Source organism: Vicugna pacos, unplaced genomic scaffold (assembly GCF_048564905.1).
Source record: "Vicugna pacos unplaced genomic scaffold, VicPac4 scaffold_19, whole genome shotgun sequence".
In the NCBI taxonomy this organism is placed as follows: Eukaryota; Metazoa; Chordata; class Mammalia; order Artiodactyla; family Camelidae; genus Vicugna; species Vicugna pacos.
In genome coordinates this window covers 66,063,568-66,080,928 of record NW_027328740.1, presented here as the reverse complement: position 1 = coordinate 66,080,928, position 17,361 = coordinate 66,063,568, and the positions used below count along the sequence as shown (strand labels likewise).

The 17,361-nt window shown below is 40.8% G+C and overlaps 1 long non-coding RNA gene across 3 annotated transcripts in view; it reads right to left on the bottom strand.

The window, feature by feature from the left end:
* The window catches only part of LOC140693145 (uncharacterized), a 733,405-nt gene that overhangs the window by 699,833 nt on the left and 16,211 nt on the right, over positions 1–17,361 (bottom strand). The window contains exons 4-5 of one of the 3 annotated variants that reach the window (XR_012068847.1): positions 7,119–7,288; positions 5,980–6,224 (exon numbers count right to left, since the gene is read on the bottom strand). The exons of 1 other annotated variant lie outside the window; for it this stretch is intronic. This is a non-coding gene — a long non-coding RNA (uncharacterized lncRNA). Of the gene's footprint in view, positions 1–5,979; positions 6,225–7,118; positions 7,289–17,361 lie in introns of those variants that run through there. One more of the 3 variants, XR_012068849.1, reaches the window with a different exon arrangement.

The window sequence follows — 17,361 nt, the reverse complement described above, 5'->3', positions numbered from 1 at the left end:
AACCTATCACTGATTCAGGGGTCAGCAGGTGCTAGCTGTCGTCTTCATTCTGAATAGGACCAGTGAGGCTGTGGACATGCCATGAGGGAAAGAGTGGAAGTGACAGCAGGTCTCTGCTAATGGAAGCTTCACATGTTTTTCATACTCCTTGAGATCTTAAAATGGCAGGTGTTCCTACTCCCTGCAGTTGCACAAGATTCATGTCCCTGATCCACTGTAGTTCTGACTGTGTGGACCCAAGGGCAGCGGGGGTGTCTGAAGCATAATTTGCACGTGGCTGATAGGGTTTCAGTTCCTCACTAGGCAGGTTTTTTCTGGCCACTGAAAAATGCACATTAAAGGTCCCATTTTTAAACAGTTTTCCTTCCATCTACCACTTTGGTCATAGTCCAGAACCATGTACTCAGTGTCCCTGTCTGCTCCTGATGGCTGCCCCAGAGAGAAAGCTACAATGAATGTGAATTTCAAGACTAAGTGAACCACATCATGTTATTTACAGCAACAGCGGGCGGCTGGCTTGCACCTGCAGGGGAGAGCAGGAGTGTTTGCAAGCCCCTCCTGGAGCCACACTGCTTCATCTGGATCCCAGCTCCATGCTAGCTGTGGGGCCTTGTGCAAATTTCTTAACCTCTAGGGGCTTCCATCTCCTCACCCATATAATGGGGGGATAATAATAGTAATTTATAGGACTATTGTGATGAGTCAATGATTTACTAAATGTGAAAACAATAGGAACATTAACCACAGGCATGTGAAAAACTCTACCTAAGTATTAGCTATGAATATGTTGACCAAAGTCTTAAAAAGGTGTTTTTCTTAGTTTTTAAGCCATCAGTTTGTAGAGAAAGCATTTTATTTCCTCCTCTAGTATCTTTCGTTATCCTTTTCTTCGCAATTAAGGCTTCATGCTTGTGAAAGGAATAACTTTTTGGTGTGTGTGTGATTAAATGTGAAAATTAGTTAAGGCTGAGAAAAATGTATTATAGAAGGTATATTAAGCCTTCCTCTCTTGTACGGCACATATAGGCCATTTAAATAGTATACATTTTTTAAAAGTCTGCATACATTTTTTTAATTATATATTAAGTAATCATAATAGTTAAGATTCCTTAAATGCTTACTATTGCTTCAGCACACATCTATTTTTCTAAATCCTCACAATCACCCTGTGGGGAAGGTAATATTATATCTCTTTTACAGATGAGGAAATAGAGCCACATGGAAATGATGCAATTTGCCCCAAATGAAACAACTATTATGTGAAAGGACTTAAATACTCAAAGAGCCCAAAGACACACTAACTGTAGAGCAGTGTCTCCTACATGGTCTGTGAAATCAATTCTAATTCACTTCAGATCTTTTACAAACTTGACGCATTTCCATTTTTTTTCCAAGCACTTAATGAGTTCAATATTTCTTAAGAAACAGGAAAGTTTTCAGTTCCCTTTCCTCAAGTTTCTTCTTATTTATCATCTTTTCTGATGATAAATTTAACATTTGCTCATTAGAGAAAATTTGAAAGTACTCAGCAGTGGACAGAACTGCTGTCCTGGATCTGTCCCCAGTTTCAGAATAGGACCCAGAATTTGCTTTAGGATAAATAACCTCCCTTTTGTTTTTAGTCCTGTGATTTAAGCTCGATTGACCCACTCTTTCTGAAGCACCAGAGGTAGATCTGTTAGTTTAAGACAAATAATACCCGTCATTGTATTGGCCTCACACATGATTGGAGAATTGGCAAATAACCCAGGAAGAGCCACTATTATGTGAGGAGATACTTGCTGGTGCCCATGTGAATGGTAAGTTTCCTCTATCAAGAGAGGAAACTGCCAAAAGAGACCTCTCTTGGTTTGGATGGATGATCTGGGATGCTGAGTGCCTAGAAGCAGTATGCTGAGACATATTTGGACACAGAATGAAGACAGGGAAATACCAGCCCTTGACATCATCTTGGCTAAAGTATCTCTCCTTGACTGAAGCCAGACCTCAGACCTGAGGTTTTCATTTACAGGAACCAATAAATCCCATGCTTCCCCATTTCTTGGTTGTTGTTTAAACACATTGGAGGTTGATTTTGTCACCTACAATCAAAAGAGTCCAACTCTGAAAATGAATAAAAAATAAAATAAGAAAAATTCTTCTACCTATAGACATAATTCCTTCAGAAGGGTATATTGTTTGTATATTGGAAATCATTTTATATATCAATTTTATTCTCAAGCCTATTTTAAGCATAACACTTTGACATGTCATAAAATATTTTCATGGACATACTTTTTCACAGCTGCATACTATTCTACTTTGTGAAGGGTTGGAAATATATTTTGGCTGAGATTTTATATATATATATATATATATATATATATATATATATATATATATATATATATATATATACATACATCTAAAAGCATGTCTGTGACTTGCATCCATACTGAATTTTCCCTGCCATTTTGAAATAATTCCTGATTAAAAATTTTTCAAAGCTGAATTAGTGGATTAAAGCACATGAATATTTTTGACTCTTGATATCAACTGCCAGACTGCTTTCTAAGAAGGCTGGAGGAGTACACCAGAAATTAACACAGCATTGTAAATCAATCATACTTCTCAAAAAATATCCAGTAACCTAGGCATGAGATTGGCGATCACTGGCATTTCATCTTCATAAACAGAGCTGTGTCACTTGAGAGTTGGAAAACTATTTCATTTTGATGTGCACTGACTGAATTACCATTGGAGTGTGACATCTATTTTTTCCTTTGTGAATGTGTGTTCATCTTTTCTGCCTTCTACGCTCCTGAGATTTTTTGATGTTACCTTTCAAGTGATTTGAACTCTCTATGTATTGAAGGAATTAGCCCCTTGTCGGATTTGTAAACAAATAACATCCTCTGGTGTTTTGTTTAAAATTAGGATGCTTCTGATGCATGGAATTCTTTGTATACTTTCCTCTGAAACTTACTGTTCATCTAGAGGTTGTATACTCATCCATATTTATTTCTAGTTTTTTTCTAATTGTGTTACTTTCTTTAATGTTTCTGGAATTTATCACAATATATGGTTCACTGTATGATTTCAATCTTTTCTTTTCCCCCCAAGTAGCTAATAAGTGTTCCATTCACTGAATAACCTTTATTTATCTCCCTGATTTGTAGTGCCTTCCATCTCTTATATTAAATTATTATTGATATCAGAGCCCATATCTGGACTTCCTGTCCTATTTTCTAATCTGGCTATTCTTGAACTAGTAAAACTCTCATTATCTTATTGATTATTTTATTACTAATATGATTTTTTTCACAGTAAACCCCAAATGAACTTTATAACTTCTGATATTTTGGAGATATGATCTTTTAATCTAGAATCATGTGATTAAAGCATCTTTTATATCTTTCATTAGTTTTTACTTTTATTTTTTGATAGTTACTACTATCCTTTTGTTAGGCTATTCTTAGACATTTTACCTTGGTTGTTACTCTTGGAAAATTTTAGAAATCTTAATGCCTCCATCTGGTCTCTTAATCAGACCCTGGAGAATCCTAAACCACTGATCTGATTTGAACAAATGAGGTGAAAAGAACTGGGGGAAGAACTGTGAGCAGAAGAGACTGGAACCTCCAGAGTGGCGCCCTGCATTGGCTCACATGTTCTCTGGATGAAGTTTTCTCTATGAGACTACATAGTTCCCCGCTTGACTTTCAATTTTTTCAGCATTTCACATTAGATTTTAACAGTCTGTGGCAGGTTCTTACGCAGAAATAGGGCACTTGCACTAAGGGTTATATGTATACACTTTCCCCAGGTGGTAAATGGAACACGCTAAAAAAACAAGTTTAGTCAATAAGGGATTACACCAATGAAATGATTTTTCTCCTAACTGGTCACTCAATCCTAAACATAATTTAAAAAAAAATAATATTCTGACATAGCCCCCTTATTTGTAAATGCATGGGTTTTTTTCCTTTTTTTTTTCTTTTCTTTTCTGTTAACGATGTCAAACATACAACAAAATACGTACAGTTTTCATTTTAATACTATGTTTTGAAAATGCACATGTGAACAGTGAACTGTATCCATGCCATTGTCTGAGCACCTGACGAGGCCAAGCTTTAAAGCTCTATTCCTTAGCTTGCCTTTGATTTCAGAAGTGACGGTAGTGACAGCCTAGAGTCTGTGCAGGACAGAAAGTATCACAGGGGTCTGCAGCTAACTGGTCTCCAATGTGTGTTTCTTGGTTGAGCTTTATGTGTTAATTAGCTACAACTATGAAGTTTTAGTTTCCATTTCAGAGTTTAGATTTAGAATTTTTTTAAGAGATGAAATCAGTAAGAATCAAGATTTAACTGGATTATAAAACCAGATATAGTATAATAATAGCTGTAACTAAGTACATGGCCCTTCCTCTGTGCCAGGAACACTTCCAAGTAGATTCTGTACATTACTTCGACCCGTCCTTCCCACAGTCATTAAGAAGCCACTTTCTTATTCTTATTTTATAGGAAACTATGGCACAGAGAAGTTAAGTTGTCCAAGATCACTCAGGAAGCAAGCTGCTGTGTTCAAATATGAATTTAGGCAACTTCATTCCCAAGCTCTCACTCGCACAACGCTGGCCTCTTTAAACAATGTAGCATGCTTTTGCAAGTAAAGTAAAATGCTTCAACTAAAAAACTAAAAAAATAAATAAATTAGGCAATTTTTTAAATAAGGAAGAACGATCAAGTGAAATGAGTCTTCATCTTCAATTTTTCAACAAGCATGTTCCAATGAAAATTTAAACTTATTAGCTTGCAATTTTAACTTTAAACTTGGTAGTTTAAATGTCCAGAAAACTTTCTTCAGTATTTTTTGTATGCTGCCAATATGATAAGTTTTTGTTTTTCACGACTCAAAAAGCATTATGAACTTCTAATTTTGTCTAAGTTTTAGCTTTCATCTCTGAATGTACAGTCTTTCACCAACATATGCTTTTACCCCCATCTTCAGTTGTAAACAATGGGAACTATTCATAATGCTGACTATTAGAAGCTTATTACATTGTAAAAGACAAATGTCACTTTCTATTTGTAGCTGAATCTCATTTTTTTCCATTTATAAAAATAGGAGTTTGACCTGCTCCCTCCATACCTTTTCAGTGCCAACATTCTGTAGATCTGTGATTCATTTTATTAAATCTATATTTGGAGACATTTTCAGGTGCTTCTAATAAAAGTATTTTCTTTCCAAGCATTATTCATGCTCACAAACTACTGTCCTGCTGCTGCTGACTGCAAGTACCATCAGCTCTAAATTATCTCAACTGACAGAAAGAAGCAATATTACAGATGACTCAAAAAATCATCTTTTCATAGCTCTGGAATGTTGATACAAAGATATACAGTTTTATTTTTTTAATTTTGCAGTAGAAGTGGCAGCAATAAATTTACATTTCCAATTATATAAAATACCTAGCTCAAACACTGCTCAAACACTGATGGCCCCTCAACAAAGGTTTCCCTGCTTCTTCTACCCTTTCTCTGACTTTAGGATGACAGCCATGCTGCTTTGTACACATCCCAAAAGGAAGGGGAAGCAGTGACCAGAACATAGTTCAAGACAAAGGGGAACCTATTCTAAGATGAAAAGGAGGCCGCAATAATGAAGGCGCATGTGAAAAAATGGGAGTGAACTGTAAAATCGAATGTGTCTTTCCTTCTACATCTATGTCACAGCAGCTAGTTTATATTTTGCATTTATTTTTTGGTGTTATGAAAGGATACAAATCAATGCCTCATACACTTATACCAGTTTATTTTTCCCCCCAATTTTACTGTTATTATGAAGGAAGGACCACACTTCTCTTCTGTGTCCACCATTCCAGGCAGTGCTCCTTCACCTTGGCTGCACATTAGAATAACCAGAGGAGGTTTATAAACTTCCCTATGCCAGAATGCACCCCAGGCCACCAAGTACCATCAGAGTTTGCAGTGATGGAATCCAGGCACCAACATTTTTTAAGGTCCCCTGGTGATTCCAACATGCAGTCAAGGCTGACAAGTCCAGAAGTAATCAGACTAAAGTGCATCTAAACAGCGCCCGCTTTTCCTGGGTAATCTCATCTATCTCCACGTGGGGACACCGTGCCTTCTATTCTGGCCAGACTTGTTCTTCCTGCTCAGCCATGTCCCATTTGTACTCAAGTTCTGCCTGGCGCCGCTTCCAGAACTCCAGAAGTATGGTGACTAACAGAGAGAGAGAACAGCAGAATGTGGATCTTCAGTGATGACTGATGCTTCAGAAATCTGTACTTAATATTTATCTCACTTAACACTTTGGTAAATGGTTAATAAAGTCACATTTTATTTATAGGCGATACCAAAGAGAAACATGAGTTAATGCCTTTTTTTTTAAGAAAAAAGAAAATGTAGATAATTTATTGAACTTTTGGAAACAGACTAGCTCTCTAGCTCAGGGGAAATGTATTAATGTGATGGTCAGAGGCGGGTGACTGTGTGTGATACTAAAGTACCTGCTACCAGCACATTATGCCCACTAAAAACACAAATATCGGGTGGAAGGGTGGGTATAGCTCAGCGGTAGAGCACGTGCTAAGCATGTACAAGGTCCTGGGTTGAAGCCCCATTACCTCCATTAAAAATGAAAGTTAAAAAAAAAGCACAAGTAACTGTCACAATTTAAAAGCACTGCACGGTCCACGCTCCAAGCCTTCTCCTCACATCCCTCTGTCCCTTCTGTCCGAAGGGCCTGAGGGTGTGGAAGGGGATGAGAATGCTTTAGCAACCCCTGCATTTCTATTTTCAACCACCACAGTCACACAAAATTTAAATAATATTCTTAAATATGGAAAACTGCCATTTTCTTCAATCTTCGGTAAAGTAATTTTTAGAAATCGTCATTCTGTTTTAAGACTCGTTACTTCAAATAGTAGACAAAAACAACATGAAATGTTAATTGAAAATGTGGCTTCAGGGTAAATCCCCTAAGCGCTTCTTCCAACCAGATTGTTATCCCTAGGCCCCAACTCTAGAGAAATTGCAGAATAACCACTGTTCCCTCCACCATTATACCTGAGTCTCTACCATGCTCTGAGAATAAAGAGATAAAAGACACAGTACCTGCTTCCAGGAGCTCCTAGGTGCACAGGAGTCATCGTGAAATGATGGCTGAGGAGGCGTGTTAAGAGGGCTTGGATAAAAGTCAGCAGAGGGTGCTCGGGGCAGAGAGCCGGAACTGTAGCCAAGGCTCTCCCAGAGGAGGGAAGCACTGTGCTGAGTTCTGAGATGCCCTAGAAGTGATCAGGTGAAGGTATAATATTAAGGCCATTTCTCCAGGGGAGCTGCACATGCAAAGGAGGGAGGCCAAGGAGAGCCAGGTCCCTTCCAGGAACTGCAAATTGTCTAGAAGCGAGCATAGAGTGTGGGAGACAGGTGAGGCAACCAGGTGGAGAGATCACACGTGCACATCACACAGGACTCTGTGTGCCTCCAAGGTAGAGGAGACATTCAAAGTGATCTAGGAAGAGACAAGATAGAGCCAGGGAGACCTACTGGCAGGTTCATGTGAAGGCCTGATGAGTCCCCGCCAGGAGGAGAGAAGAAAACATTTCAGCAGGTGGACGGATTGGCCACAGGTGTGATGGAAGGGCAGGAAGAGGTCAAAGATGCCGGCCAGCTTTCTGGCTTTGGCAGTGTCCTAAATTATATTGCCATTCCCTGAAATAAGAAGAGCAGGAAGAGGGGCAGGTCATGAGAGGAGACAACTGATTCAGTTCTGGCTGGGTGCCTGTGAGCTCCAGGAGTGATGTCCAGTATGCAAATAAAAGTCTAGAAATCGGGAGAAAGTTCTAGGCTGAGCCAAGTAATTTTCCTGTTTCAAGAGGCTAATGGGTGTGAGTGGACAAGCTCACGAGAAGAGGTGTATAGGGATAGTTCTAACCATTCTGCACATGGGAAGCATCTGGGAGCCTTTAAAACATATTGCGTCCCAGACTGGAGTGGGGCCTTTGTACTTTTTATTTTTTTTTTAAATACTTCTTTCCTTTTTGTGGGGGGTAGTTAGCTTTATTTACTTTAATGGAGGTACTGGGAATTGAACCCAGGACCTCTTGCATGCTAAGCACGTGCTCTACCACTGAGCCGTACCCTCCCCACCTTTTTTTGCTTTTAGACATAAGCTATACTGAGCAGTCAGGGTTGAGAATCAACCTGCAGAGAGCCTTGGGGTAGAGATCAAGGAGAAGCTGCCCAGAGCCCTGCAGACCCCACCAGGGGCAGCCAGAGACGCAGGGGGCCTCGGACTGGCTGTGAGGAACGTGAACTCAACACTCCCCAATGGCGAAGACGAAAAGCATCTTTCAAGCTCCCACTTCCCAGCAGCGTTAGTTCTGACTTTACTAGTTTTCCAGTAATACTGAGTGAGAATAGAAATTACCTGGACATAGGGATCATATTCAAATGGTGGTTCTGACCATTCTTAGCTGCATGATTACTGATTAAAAGGTTACCCGTCTGCCACGTGTAAAATGGGGGACCTAGCACCGTGCTCGTGGGCTGCTGTGAGCGTAATGAAATGACATCTATAAGGGCCCTCCAGACTCTCAGAGGTAATTGCTACTATTGTCCCCATTCGGGACACCAAGAAACAGAGGCACAGAAAGCTTCAAACATCTGCCCAAGATGAGAGTTGGGGTCAGGAATCAAGCCAATGACTTCGTGGATCCAGAGCCCAGGATTTTCTTACGAACAACAATGCACTGCCCAGGCTCCCTGCTCCAAAACCCGACTTCCTTTGGCTCAGATCCATGGTGCCTGCGTGGCACAGATGTCATCACTGCCTGCCTGCCTGCCCGGTGTCTGACCCCGGCACTCTTTCCTCCGTCCCACACAGCGCTTCCTTGGGCACACCAAACCTCACGAGGCCATTGCTGTGGCTACTCGGATGTTTACACGGAAACGCAGGTGGCAGCCAAGCTTTTTGCTATAGATGCTGCTGTCAGTGGAGGCAAAGAGCTCACAGTTGGTGGGGGAGGCCACTTGTGGCCTCCTCCTTGGCTGGAGAGCTGGATGGATTCCAGTTTCCCTCTGCAACTTAGACATCCATCATGAGAGCTATGGAAGGCCGTCTGGCCTCTCAACATAGAAATGATGCCCCCGCAATCGTACTTAACATTATAACCTCCTAGCCCCACCAGGGAGCAGAGGCCATGGCCTGTTGTCCACCAAGTTTTGTTTCCTTGCATGACAGCTACAATGGGGTGAGTTAACACCGGACCAGAAAATCTACAAAGCCTTCGTTTACTATTTCCTGACACTTGCTGGTCACTCAAATATCCCAGATCCTCCAAGTAAACAACTAGTAAGAGGAACTGAGCTGGCTCTTCTGTCAGACCCATGATGGCAGGACTGATTTGGTCTCTCCTGCTCTCGGGATGATCCGTTCTCCTTCTGTGTGACCTTACCCGAGGGAAAGAGACTGTTCTTTGTTTATGGGCTAGGGAGTATTTGTGGCTGTCTGACCAGAACCTTCAAAAGTAAAACTCTTGGTGAGAATCGAAGCATGTCACCCGCGTCTCATGAGCTCAGCTACCCAACAGCTTCATTTAGCCAAGACTGTGGCCAACACCAGGGGTCCATGCTGTTGAGAGTTGGGTCTGGAGAGCAGTGCCTCCACCACTGAGAAGCTGCCCCACCACTTGTGCCCTTGTCCCCATCGAGGGGGAGGTGACGCATCCATGGGATGAAAGCCGTGAGGGCACTAGGTGACTGTGGACCAAGATTTGACTGGCCGGTCTTGTCCCCCATGTGACCCATGTTAGCCTCACATGCAGAAAATCACTAAAGAGACTCCTGCTTGAGTGAATGGGTCACTTATAAGCCAACTGTCCTCAGGCCGCCTAAGAAGCAACACAGTATACACAGTGAGCCACACACTTACTGATGTCCCCAAGGCTCACAGCTCCCTAATGTGACAGCAGTTACCCCCAGCAAACAGAAGACCCTTACTTTATAATTGAGTTGAGAATTCTACTGCCAACAATGCCTTCCATCTTCCCCTTATGAAGTTTTTTCTACTCTGTCCCCTGCTCTGCAATTGTGAAATCAGTCCAGAGCTCCTTCATGAGACAGGAGGGAAGGGGGCTGGGCACAGCCATTAAAAGAATGGCACAGCCATTAGCACCAAGATGGTGGAAAAGTCAACTCCCAGTAGATCTTGAGCTTCAATACACACTCTCCGAAATACAGCAGGATGCTAAATGGCACTCCCACAGGTTCCAGGACAGGTTCAAGGCTGACCATAAAAGGTCAAAGGATGAGTGGTGGCCCAATTTCTGGGAATCCCAATACCTTCCCCACAGCAGTTGGAATATTCCTCCCACTTATAAGCATATGAAGATACTGAATGCATAAAAACTAACAACACCACACCTCATGGCTGCTCTCTCTGCTAAGGGAGACAGCCGACACTATGTCTCTAAAGTGTGTATCTACTTTTCCTTTAAACTGGAGCACCCAAACCCCACGCCTCATGGCTTTTCTCTTGCCTTTTGATACAGCCCACTCTGTCTGTGGAGTATATCTCTCTCTGAATAAATCTACATTTACTGAAATGTGGCTCTCTCTTGGATTCGTTCCTGTGCAAACCAAGGACCCACACATCACGAGGTGCATCTCAGGGACCCAAATCAGACCTGGAATACGGCCATCCTCTCCCCCACATTTTCCTGTATCATACATTCCTTCCCAAAGGATCTCACCTTGTGCACTCCAAAGTAGACGGCACTCATGTGTCCTGCCCTGGATCTGCTTCTGCGTTTATCATTTCTTATGTCCACTAGAACGTCATCTTCATGAGGACAGGGAATTGGTTCTGTTCACAAAGGAAGCACCAGCACATCACAGGTGCTGGAGTAGTAGTAGCTGAATGAATGGGCTGTGGGAAGTCCTGGGAATTCCAACTGCAACTCCTAGCCACTTGGGACCCAGCTGACTCCAGGTGCTCCCTGCTACTCATGGCTGACCTCTTGCCACCACTCCCTGCTCTGCCATCACCTGAGCCAGGATGAGCTGAGATGAGCACACACCCCTGAGATGATGGCGAATGGTTCATGTCGTTGCAACACACTCGGCCTTTGACTGCCAGTGGTTACTTAGGATGGACAAACTGAAGGCAGCCCCATGTGCACCGCCCTATGCCACAACTCACTTGAAGCACCAGGACTGCACACAGGGGAAATGCTGGCCCTTTCCAACCTAAGGAGAGGGACTATGGGTGAGAAGAGTGTCTCTGTCAATTAACAGTCTCTTTACAAGCCCAGTCTTAGAAAAGCTCTTTAAAGACACTTTTGGTGTCTTCCTTGTGTTTCTATAATCCCTCTAGATTTTGTCATTTTAATCTACGCATCAGAAATACAGATGCTCTTGAAATTTCTATTGATTTTCAATGAGGAAAATCCTCAATTTCCTTCTCTGCTAAGAAAATTACTGCACTTTATATAAAAAAAAGCAGCTTCCTTTCATAAGTTTCTATCTTCAAACACTTAATTTCACAAGAATCAGTGAAGCAGGACATGAAAATCATGCTGTGCTTTATCACCTACAGGTGGGCAGGGATGAAATGAGAGTACTGATCTCATGAGACGGGAAGGCTGGGGCTGTCTTATTCCTGCTACAGATGGAAGGGTCCATATCTGTGAGGGGGAGGAAGGACCAAGGATGAGAAACCAACATTTTCGTACCGATTTCTCTTTTTCAAAGTCCCAGACAAAACACTGTGATTTTATCAACAAAAACAAGAACACCTGCCCCCTTCTAAAAGCACGCCACAACCTTACTACTACACACGGCACTCTGTCACTGACCTAAAGGCTGATGACAGCCAAGAAATTTGCAGGGATCTTATTCTGTGCTCATCCCTTTTTGTCTTTGGAACCTTATGAAATTTACTTCCTTTCCCTGAGTGTCATTTTGCTCATGCTTCAAAGGGGAGTGTAACAGTCATTCATTTGCTCAGTGTCTATTCGACAACAGGAAATGGCTTATGAAAACAACAACAAAAGCAAAACAGCAATTCTGATCTGTCCTGTCTTCCTCCTCCTCCCTGAACATGAACTTACAGGGTAAAATGGCATCTTTCACTAAATCCCGAACTTAAGGAGCAGTTCTGAAAAGGAAGTCACATGACTGCCGTGTAACTGAGAAAACACTTGGTGAAAAAGAATGAGTTGCCAGCAAATCCTCAAAACACGTAAGTGTGCAAACCCTGGGAGCTACAGGCATGGGTGGGAGTTCCTTAGTTCCCCATTTCACAAAGCAGAGAACTTTGCAGTGTCCATGAAAGACACAGATAGCCCAGTACAACCACAACATGTTTTGGAGTATACCGAGGTCACATCGCTGCTGACCTGCACTTCTGTGTGTCCCAGAGCAAGAGCCCTGGGCAGGGGTGACTGTGTTTGAGGCTGGACAAGAACTTCCTGTTCTGTCTCTTTTGGTCTCTCTCTTCCTGCAATAAAACAACTGGTAGGACTCTGGTTGGGATCACTGCACCCCCATTCTCTGGCAAACCGCACACTAGGCAGCCCTAGCTGATCTGAGAGAGGACTCTTCAATGAATATATATACACCAAAGTCAGGCAGAAGGCTGCCTGTGACCTTGGGAATCCAAACCAGCTTGTCCTGTTAATCAGGATATTAGACATCTAAAGAAATTATGCACCAGATGAAGACGACACCTTAGACAGAGGTGGTGGTTATATCCAGCAGTGTCTAAGGACAATTCATGCTCTGGCAGATGGGAGCATTTTGGTTGCTTTGAGACTCTGCTACTGAAGGGCTGGGACATTATATTGGGCCTTGAATCTCCAGACCTCTTTATTCACAAAGGCAGAGATTTAGGTGAGCCAGCTCAGCCTTTATCCCAACTCCCTAACCAAAAATCTATGAGGTTGAAAATACATTTCTCAGACTCTTCTGCAGCAAGTGTTCCAGAAGTGGCTTTAAAAATGCCCATCAGAGATTGAGATTTGCAAATATTAACTACTATATATAAAAATAGCTAAAAAAACTTAATTTCTTCTGTATAGCACAGGGAACTATATTTAATATCTTGTAAAAACATTTAATGAAAAAGAATATGAAAAGGAATTCATACATATATATGTGTATATGAATGACTGGAACATTGTGCTGTGCATCAGAAATTGACACATTGTAACTGACTATACTTCAATTAAAAAAATATACATATAAATATAATGCCCATCAGCAGCATCTGAGTGTCACTGAAGGCAGAAACTCAGATGAATGGAGGTGGGGTGGTTGGAGGAGCTACGTTATTTTGCTGGGGTGGATGAAGCCGGCATGTCAGAGATCTAGAAGGAATGCTCACAACAGCCACTCACTTATCTGCAAGTGAGTTAGGGTAACAGCTTCCTGAAATCCTCCCCACCCGTCCTGATGTGCTAGGTGTCTGGCGTTTCTCTGGAAATCACTAGGCGCAGCCTGGAACTCAAAGGTAAAAATTAAAAACTGCAGTCAGGCAGCGAAGAGTCTGGCAGGACGCGTTGGACAAAAGTAGGTCAGAATCAACAAGGAATGGGGAGGGGATAGAAAGTGTGCTGAGGACCCTGACTACAGGGGTGGATTGTCTGTGTTGAGAACTCTGAGTCAGTATGAGTAGATGGATTGGTGTGGACTAAAATGGTGGCCATTTTTCAGATAAGTGCATGATTTGGGCTATGTTTATTAGAGGAAGGTATTTTTTCCCCTTCAACATTGATCATTTCTAGGGAACAGAAAAATACTCTGCCACACAACATCTAAGTGCAAAAGAGATGCTACGGGATGATGGTGGTATGAAAAATTTCAATTCTGCAGTTCCAAGATTTCCTTAATGAGGTTAACAGCAGTTGGTACATAAAATAAAACAAGGTACCTATAATAAAGACATTATCATATGTATATATCCTTAGAGACACACATATGGTGGTATAAGTGGGCCTGAAATGTGTTCTGCATTCTGAAATCTGATGAAATAAAATCAGTATCTCAATATGCCTGTCGGCTCTATAAACATCTTTCTAATGATCACAGAAACCAAGATCATCTAGGAAATTTGAGATTTGTCTTTTCCAGTGTGAAAGTTAATATTTTTTGCTTTACTTAAAAAGCATTTTTTAATTAGGGCTGTCAGCATCCTTTGGTATATGGGGTTCAGTAGATATGTTCAGATATTCAAGATAGTGAATCAAAGCAAAGACTGAGGTTTAGACAGTAGTTAAATGCCTCACCCTTCTGATCAGCATCCACATATTACTATACTGAAAAATCTTAAGTGAGAACTTCATTAGAGCAACGAAAAGAGACGGAAAAAAATAGCCACAGAGTAGTGGAAGTTTTGTAACGTGTAAAAATGACAAAGGGCTATTCATGAGCTTATTTTTAAAAACCCCTACACTTTAATAAGAAAAATAACAAACTGACAACAGGTTGCACACAGCTCCCTGTGGGAGAATCCATGCAGATGGACTCTTATGTGAATGGGGCTGGAGCTGTAGAATTAGTTAGTCTTGCAAGTAACTCAGTTAAACACAAATGCAAATGGGATACACTTCTAGAATATCTGAGGAAATATCTTGGAAAACTTACTCCTCTATGAAGCAATGACAATGGCAAAATTTGTCAAAATTAACCTCTGTAGAACTCTGGAAATTAAACCAAGGCTTCCATCAATCCGGGGTATGTTTATTTGAGAAAAAAAACAAACAGCTAAATCTCCATAAAGATAGGGAGTTTTGTGGCACTGTAACTTGATCTACCCCATCCCTAGATCCTCACCTAAATGGTGGCCTTTAAAAGCAATAGTCTCACAATCAAGGTAAGGGTCGAACTGATTTGAAGTTACCCATAAAATCCGCCCCCAGAGAGCTGTCACTATTTGACCTATCACAAACTCATGCTGTACAAACAGCCTGTCTCCAGTGTGTGTGTGTGGAAAACAATCAGCAGTGAGTATTTAACGTTACAACTGCCTGAGGCAGTGGTACCAGTAGAGGCTAACTAGATGTTGACTAGGAAACTTAGAAGGCAAAATTGAGTAATGAGACGTTCTGTGGGTGGAGGTAGGGTTAAAAAGCTCCAAAAAATTCTGAGAATTGTAGAAGGCCACACACATGTGTGGCACATGGCAAGGAAAGATCTGAGAAAATCTTCAGCTTTCAACTCTGGCTGAACATGAGGTTCTGCATAAGCAAGAACTAAAGGCTACGGAAGAGCTGCAGACTGCCTGCCGGTGCTGAGGGCATCCCTCAGCTCGTGGACACACAGCCACCTGGCAACAGCTCAAACGATTGGCTCCAGGCATTAAAGAATATCACTGTCCGATCATTATTACAGTGATGACAACTAGGCTTTCTGCACACACACTGATCTCATGGCCATGCGTGATAAAGAATAGAGACTTAACAGAATTTGTTCAGGAAAGTAAATAAATAGCTGCAGCAGCAATGACATTGGAAGCAATGATAAACCCTGGAGATGCGGAAAATCTGACTTTCAGTTCTGCCACATTGTAATATTTTAAATGTCCAGTTTTCAACAGAAAATTACAAGGTGTACAAAGAAACAGAAAAGTTTGGCCATAACAGGGGGGAAAAGTAGTCAATAGAAACTCCCTGAGGAAGCCCAGACACTGTTCTTACTAGACAAAGACATAAACAAGCAATTACACATATGTTCAAAGAGCTAACAGAAACCATGCCTGAAGAATTAAATTATGTGAACATCTCATTGTACAGAGAATATCAATAAAAAAATTTATATTAAAAACCAACTAGAAATTCTAGAGATACAAATATAATGACTAAAATGAAAACTTCAATAAGAGGTTTCTCTGTAGATATGAACTTGTAGAAGAAAAAGTCAGTTAACTTAAAACTACTGAGATTATCCAGTCTGTGGAACAGAAAGGAAAAGGAATGGAAAAAAAAAATGAACACTGTGTCAAAGACAGGTGGGACACCATCAACAATACCAATACACACATAATGGGAGCGCCAGAAGGAAGGAGAGAAAAAAAGGGGCAGAAATAATATATAAAGAAATAATGGTTGAAACCTTCCCAAATTTGATGAAAACATTAATTTGTACATCCCAGCAGCTCAACAAACTCCACGTGGTATAAACGTAGAGACATCTAAAATAGGCACATCAGACTCAGTGTGTCAAAAGGCAAGGACAAAGGATCTTGACGGCAGAAAGAGAAAAGTGGCTCAACATATAGAAATGCTCCTCAGTAAGTCAGTTGATTTCTCATCAAAAACCATGGAGACCAGAAAGCATTGGGATGGTATCATCAAAGTGATAAAAGGAAAAGACTGTCACCAAGTATTTTATAGCCAGCAAAATGATCCTTCAAAAAAATTAAAGGAGAAATTAAGACACCCCTACAAAACAAAATCTGAAAGAATCCATTGCTAGCAGGCCTGCCCTATAAGAAATACAAAGGATAATCCAGCAGGTGTAAATGAAAGGACACTCGCCTGAAAAATAAAAAGCACTAATACATGAGCAAAAAAAAAATAAAACAATATAAATAGAGTATTACATGTAAATGTTTTGTTCTATTTGATGTAAAGTACAACTGCATAAAACAATACTTATGAAACTGTGTAGATGTGCTTATAAATACATAAAGGTGTAATTTGTATGACAGTGACAGCATGAGGAGGTGGAGGGAAAAGATTGATACCAAAGCAAAGTTTTGATGTACTATTGAAATTAAGTTGGCATTCATGTGAACTAGATTGCTTTAAAACAAGATGTTAATTATTATCTCCAGGGCAATGGAGGAGAAGTAAGGAGGAGGAAGAGGAGGAGGAGGAGGAGAAAAAAACATAAAATAAACAACAAATTAAAATGGCACACTTGAAAATGCCTACTTTGTATAAAAAAGTGTAGTAATAGAGGAATGGGGGGAAAAAGGACAAATAGAAAGCAGATAGCAGATGTAACTTCAACCTGATAAGAAATTACATTAATGTAAATGAATTAAACATTCTTATCAAAATACTAAATGCAGAAGAAAATGGAATAGAGAATAGATGAACAACAGAGAAAAACCAACAAAAAGAAAAGTTGGTTCTTTGAATAGATCAACAAAATTGACAACTTTTTAGCTAGTATTTAAAAAAAAGAGAGAATATTCAAATTACTAAAATGAGAAATGTAAGGAAGGATGTCACTACTGCCCTTACAAAAATAACAAGAACTATAAGGGAATACTATGGATAATTATATAGCCAATAAATGAGATAATCTAGATGAAATGGATAAATTCCTAGAAGGACATAAATGACTGAAG